General features: G+C 46.3%; 1 protein-coding gene across 5 annotated transcripts in view; it reads right to left on the bottom strand.

Annotated features, from left to right (window-relative positions):
* The window catches only part of LOC143282905 (uncharacterized), a 315,044-nt gene that overhangs the window by 202,436 nt on the left and 105,108 nt on the right, over window positions 1-7,500 (bottom strand). The window contains exon 1 of one of the 5 annotated variants that reach the window (XM_076588821.1): window positions 2,424-3,049. The exons of the other annotated variants lie outside the window; for them this stretch is intronic. The gene's annotated coding sequence lies outside the window, so the exon portion shown is untranslated. Of the gene's footprint in view, window positions 1-2,423; window positions 3,050-7,500 lie in introns of those variants that run through there. 5 annotated transcript variants of the gene reach the window in all.

The raw sequence follows: 7,500 nt of genomic DNA, 5'->3' as shown, positions 1-7,500 counted from the left end.
TATATATATATATATATATATAAACACACGCACACACAGACACACTTGCTCACAAACACCCGCATACACACACGCGCACTCACGCACGCACACACACACACACACACACACACACTTACACACACCTAATATCACTTCAAGTGGAAAGACGTTAAACTGAAGACAACAACAACAACAACAACAACAACACACACACACACACACACACACACACACACACACACACACACACACACACACACACGCAATCCACCCGGTTAATTTTCGGGGCTGATTGCCATACGTCACACACTGCTGTTGATAAAATGTCAGCTTTACTTTGAGGCACGCGCTTAAGCAAAGCAGCTGTGGTCTGCCCGCGATAGATGATCTTTATGGATCAACCAGTGCCAGAGAAATGCTCTCGGCGATTGTATGTGACGAAAATATGTATCATATATTTATGTCTTCTTTGCGTCTGGGATTTGGGATTCAGGATTACAATCTGATGCAGGATGTAGATCGATGCGTGTCGTGCTGTTTTGGTTTCATACACATGCACAAACGATGAATCAGCGTTCGACGTTCGTTTCGCCTGGGTTTTTTTTTTTTTTTTTTTCATGACACCCCCCACCCCACCCCCATCTCTCTCGGCTTTCTGTTTGTCTGTCTGTCAACCGTCTAATGTACACCAGTCCAATATCAGCGATTTCCATACCACAATCGTTGATGCATGTGTGCATCACGCCGCCCTCTCTTCCCCCTCCCCATAGCCTTCCTCTTCAGTCTCCCCCCCACCCCCACCCCCCACACCTTCCCTTCCTCTCTCTGTCTCCGTCTATCCCATTCCCACCCCCATCTTTCTCTCTAAAACATATAGAAAGCCACAGAGAGAGAGGGGAAGAGAGAGAGGTAGAGAGAGAGAGGGAGAGAGAGGGAGAGAGAGAGGGAAAGAAGAGATGCGTGGTGGTGGTGGTGGTGATGGTGGGGGGTAATGTGTGACTCAGACTCCGTCAAGATTCCGACTCCTCTAATTGTCAGGAGAACCCAGAGGTTCCTGTGGCGAGTTCCATCAGTTCTGTGTGAGAGCCAGAATACGACGGGGAAGGGGGGGGGGGGGTAGGGGGGTACAGCGGGAGGATTGGGGCCTCAGGGGGCTGGGTTGGCTGGGGTCTTTTTCTGTAAACTGCATGACGTAATTGCGTGTGTACACACGCGTAACTCTCTCTCCCTCTCTCTCTCTCTCTCTCTCTCTCTCTCTCTGAGCATGAGTATACATGTTTATATATGTCACGTGTGCATTTATTTTCGTGCGCCAGGATTAAACCCAAAACGAACGAAACCAACACACACAACAAAAAATTGAGAAAACTGAACGAATAGATTTCAGTTTGACGAGTCACAGAATGAGTCACTGGTAAAACACAAACAACAGACCTGGCGCGTGTGCTAGCCCAACAAGAAAGTTACGCAACCAGTTACATCATCAACAGCCCCATCAATAGACTGGAACAACGACACCCTATAGCTTATTAGTCACACATGTATTATACTGAGTCAGTGTGACCATTCAGTTCTGGTCCACAGGGGTCCACAGCGATGATGTTCAACCAGACATAATCCATCCCTTAGTTTTGCAAACTTGTTCGAAGTATCCCTGTTTAGGCTGTTAGTTTTGCAAGTTGACACCATCCCATAGTTATTCAAGTTCAAAGCAAACGCGTGGCAACAGGTGTGTCGTTCCTAGCAGTGTGTGCAGTAAATCTGAGAATGTAAATTGTACTAAATATCGAACAGCCTCTCTCTATCAAACACGCACGCTGGTGCGCAGGTAACTCCCTCCTCCCCCGCCCCATCTCTCTCTTCTCGCCTGCAGGAGAGAGAGGGAGAGAGAACTGAAATGTGACGGGATGCATGCGCGTGACACACACTGAGAAGTACTCAACATGCTGGTGCTCTCGCTCCCTCTTCCTCTCTCCTCTAGATAATCGTAGATCACACACACACACACACACACGCGCGCGCGCGCGCATACCGTCACACACAAACGCATACCGTCACACACACACACACGCGCGCGCGCGCACACACACGCACACACACACACACACACACTGTCACATACACACACACAATCACGCACGCATTCCGTCACACACACACACGTACCGTCACACACACACACATACACACACACACGCGTACGCACACCGTCACACACACACACACACACACACACGCACGCACGCACACACACACACACACACACACACACACACACACGTCTTGGACTTGAAGAGACCCACGTAAAAAGACGCCGATAAGTGTCAGTGGTGGAACAGTACAGGTGACAGGGCTGAGGGGAAAGATCAGACAGATTGTGGCGACCGGTTCCGGTCAATGACTAACGGTAATTAGCAAAGCGGCCAGGTGCGGTCACTCACCTTGACTGGAAGACCCAGTGCCACGCTGACCAGTACCAGTTCCTCAGTGAACCAACTCCACAGAAATTTGACAAATCCCACCTCACCAAACCACTCCTTCACAGTCACACACGCAACAACACACACCCACTGATTCAAATCAGAATTGCTGACATGTCACAATGAGAATATCGCTTTTTTTTTCTTTTCCGAAAAACACATAAAGAACACACCCCCACGCGCTCTCACTGTTGTAAAAGAAAAAAATCCTCCGCTCCACACAGCATGAAGTTCAGTCTTTTCAACACACCTTTTTCACCCTTTTTTCAACGAAACAGCTCGAGGCAGTGAATGAATGATGCCATTACACAACCATAGCTGTTGGAACTAACACTGGGGGAGGGACATGCCTTCACTGATTCTCACTGTCCAGTTTCAACCAAACCGCCCCGCACGGCCATGTGTGCACACTGAGGTCTGCAGCCACAGTCTCCACACGAACAGGTCACACACACACACAGACGATACTGCACACTCCTTTCGCACTGCAACCATGCGACGACGGCGTCTGTCACAAACGGAAACTACTGTCACAGCAAGTCTTCATGGGGAGGGAACTCCCACTCGATGTGGCTGACAACGTGTTCTGTCTGTGCCTCTGTGTCAGACAGACAGACAGACAAGACAGACCGCGCTCAGCCAAGAGGTCTGTTGCGTGCTGCAGACACAACTGGTAGCGGGGAGGAGATCGTTGCTCCCTTCGTCGATTCTATGGCGTGCGGCTGTCGTGAAAAGAGCACAAAATGGAATAGTCACAACCGTAACATTTCGTACAATATTCGTAAATTGAGGTATAACCTACGTGCAATGATAAAGTGAATCCTGCCTCCTGTCACCACACTTACCATTTTATCGCCGTAATTTGCAGTCTCCGACAGTATTTCTACTTATCCTCATTAGTTTCCTGTCCACACTTTCAGTCTCGCATTTCCATTGAGAGCGACAGACTTGAACAATCACTGGCTCCAAAGTGATTCCAAAGAACCGATGTTTGTCAAATGTTACTGCGATTGATTCCATATATGTTGTGCCAAACTGAACCCGGCTACCGTGCAGACTTAAAGTATGTGTACTGTCTGTAAGTTCCTAAAATCCAGTTTCATAGTCAACGAATAGCTACTTAAGTCATGTTAAAAAATGACAGAAAACTTAAATCAATTTCACAGGCTCATACGCGGTGTACTGTGAACTGAACAATGCATTGTCCATCGTCTTGGGATCAGTGAAAAACCACCAACAGGTTAACCAATGAAACAACAATTTTTATATATATATATATATATATATATATATATATATATATATATATATATATATATATAAAGAGGCACGTGCGCGCACGCAAGTGCACACACACATGCAATCACACATACAATCACACATACAATCACACACACACACACACACACACACACACACACACACACACACATTTATTGAGCCCATGTCCACACACAGAGATCATCGTGCTCTCTCTCTGACAAGGGATGTTTCAAAAACAATTGATTCTTATTTTGCTGCTGCTTCTGCAGCCGATCGTACAATTGCTACTGTTACCCCACCCCCAACCCCCATACACACCATCCCCCAACACCTACCCCACTTCCCCACCCACCCACCCCAACAATAATCCACGTGACGGTTTTCCATGGCACACATTAGATGCTAAAAGGAAAAAGCTAAATTGATTCCTACGATGAAGAAAAAAAACTTTCTTACACTGAATGATAACTAACAAACTGACTGAGTGACTGACTAACTAACTAGCCAGAGAAAGAAAGAAAAAGAAATATTTCGACTTTTTAACGCTGCTAGGTAACCATACAAGTGAGCAATACTGACGGACCTGCAAGCGCCAGTCCTGAGTGTGTGTGTGTGTGTGTGTGAGGGGGGCGGTACAGAGAGAATAGGTGGCTTGAGGTGGTGAGGTTGGGGGTGTGGGCGAGCACTCTGATCACAAGCAGGAAGACAGGACAGGAAAGGGGTGAGGGAAGAGGAGGAGAGGGGAAGGTGGAGGAAGAAAGGGGAGGTGACGTGCTGTTCAAAGTGTTTGGCCACGAGGTCTCAGTGTGCCGTTTGAGCAGTATGCAGTCACAGCGCTGTCCCCGGCCTGCCGGGCTCCCACTGACAGGTTGACACAATCACTGGCTCACTGTTGGCCCCCCGCTCTCTTTATTAGGAACACAGCTTGGGGGGTGGGGGTGGGGTGGGAGAAGGGTGTGGGGGGTATCTCACCCCGTGCCTTGTCGCTGTGACCCGTAACGTTCCCCACCCTCTACCTCCCGCCCTCGCCCTCTTTGTCACACACACACACACAAAAAGAAAACACACACACACACACACACATACACACGGCCGCACACACATTTACACACACACATACAGAGGCACGTGCGCGCACGCAAGTGCACACACACATACAATCACACACACACACACACACACACACACACACACACACACACACACATTTATTGAGCCCATGTCCACACACAGAGATCATCGTGCTGTCTCTCTGACAAGGGATGTTTCAAAAACAATTGATTCTTATTTTGCTGCTGCTTCTGCCGCCGATCGTACAATTGCTACTGTTACCCCACCCCCAACCCCCATACACACCATCCCCCAACACCTACCCGACTTCCCCACCCACCCACCCCAACAATAATCCACGTCTCATCGTCATCAGCAGCAGAGCTGAGAGATGACAACAACAAAAAAGACGACACTGATCCAACAATACCACCACCACCATCACCATGACCAAAGACAGTGAGAAGTGTTAGAAGTACTTGTACTGCTGCTACTACTACTACTATTGCTACTGCAACAACTACTACTACTAATAATAATAATGCTTGTTTTAAGAAGTGACGGGTCTTCAGCTGTGAAATGACTCATCTGCAGTCGGCAGGAACATTTGATTTTAAGAATAATAATAATAATGATGATAATAAAAAGAATGATAATGGTGATGACGACGGCGATGGTGATGATGGTCAAGTCTGTTACCATGCTCTCTGTCCACCCGAATGTACATATTCAGCCAGTATCACTTTGGCCTATATCCCACAGTCATATTCAGCTAATATCACTTTGGCCTATATCCCACAGTCATATTCAGCCAACATCACTTTGGCCTATATCCCACAGTCATATTTAATAATAATAATAATAATAATAATAATAATAATAATAATGGTATTTATATAGCGCTGAATCTTGTGCAGAGACAAATCAAAGCGCTTTCGCACCAGTCATTCACACGCATGCATAACTCTAAAACTGTAGAAACTAAAGACAAGGAAGAGGCAGGCAAGGGAGGCTATTTTGGGAAGAGGTGGGTTTTAAGGCCAGACTTGAAAGAGCTGAGTGTGGGGACTTGACGAAGCGAAAAAGGAAGTTCATTCCAACTGCAAGGTCCAGAGACATTTAGCCAATATCACTTTGGCCTATATCCCACGGTCATATTTAGCCAACATCACTTTGGCCTATATCCCACGGTCATATTTAGCCAACATCACTTTGGCCTATATCCCACGGTCATATTTAGCCAACATCACTTTAGCCTGTATCCCACAGTCATATTTAGCCAACATCACTTTGGTTTGTATCCCATGGTCATATTTAGCCAACATCACTTTGGCCTATATCCCATGGTCATATTTAGCCAACATCACTTTGGCCTATATCCCATGGTCATATTTAGCCAACATCACTTTGGCCTATATCCCATAGTCATATTTAGCCAATATCACTTTGGCCTATATCCCACGGTCATATTTAGCCAATATCACTTTGGCCTATATCCCATGGTCGTATTCAGCCAACATCACTTTGGTTTGTATCCCATGGTCATATTTAGCCAATATCACTTTGGCCTGTATCCCACGGTCATATTTAGCCAATATCACTTTGGCCCGTATCCCACGGTCATATTTAGCCAATATCACTTTGGCTTGTATCCCATGGTCATATTTAGCCAATATCACTTTGGCCCGTATCCCACGGTCATATTTAGCCAATATCACTTTGGCCCGTATCTCACGGTCGCTCGCACGTCGTAAAGTGACCAATGAAAACGTTGTATTGTTGCTGACACCATCCTCTCCTGCATTTCACTGCCCTGTTGATGACGTCAGCTGTAGTTGACACACTTTTCACTGTGCGGCTCCCCCGTGTGTTTTTCTTCGTTATAACAGTGTTTGTGTTGTTGTTTTTTAACACCACCACCCCTCGCCCCCACTCGTCATCACTTTCCGGCTTCCAGTGACCTGTTGTTCTTGTTTGGGTAAACATTATAAACAAAGTTTGTGTGTGTGTGTGTGTGTGTGTGTGTGTCTGTGTCTGTGTCTGTGTGTCTGCGTGTGTGTGTGTGTGTGTGTGTGCGCGTGCGTGCATGTGTACGTATAACTAAGAGCCAGTTCGACAATTTAAGTGTGTGTGTGTGTGTGTGTGTGTGTGTGTGTGTCTGTCTGTCTGTCTGTCTGTCTGTGTGCGTGCGTGCGTACGTGTAACTAAAAGTCAGTTCGACAATTGAAGTCTGCCAAACGACACGTTCAGGGGTAATGCAGGCGTTGGCTCTGTGTGTCTCACTGACAGCAGTCAGCAGCCAATTTACCCCAGAAAATTGTTTCCTGGTTTCATGGTGAATGCCTGGTGGAAACAACACTGTTTTTACGGTCAGATCTGAATGTTTTTCTATGCTCGGACCCTCTTGTTTCCAAACGGGTCAAAGACGATTTTTGACTCTCTTGTGTAAACAAAGTGAGTCTATGTTTTAACCCGGTTTTCGGTTGTCTGTGTGTGTATGTGTGTGTGTGTGTGTGTGTGTGTCCGTGGTAAACTTTAACATTGACATTTTCTCTGCAAATACTTTGTCAGTTGACACCAAATTAGGCATAAAAATAGGAAAAATTCAGTTCTTTCCAGTCATCTTGTTTAAAACAATATTGCACCTCTGGGATGGGCACAAAAAAAATATATATATATATATAAGAAGCCAAATTATATGCAAATTGCATTTACTGTTATATTT

Source organism: Babylonia areolata, chromosome 1 (assembly GCF_041734735.1).
Source record: "Babylonia areolata isolate BAREFJ2019XMU chromosome 1, ASM4173473v1, whole genome shotgun sequence".
Taxonomy (NCBI): domain Eukaryota; kingdom Metazoa; phylum Mollusca; class Gastropoda; order Neogastropoda; family Buccinidae; genus Babylonia; species Babylonia areolata.
Note: the sequence above shows the minus strand (reverse complement) of the source record. Positions and strands in the feature narration are given on the sequence as shown.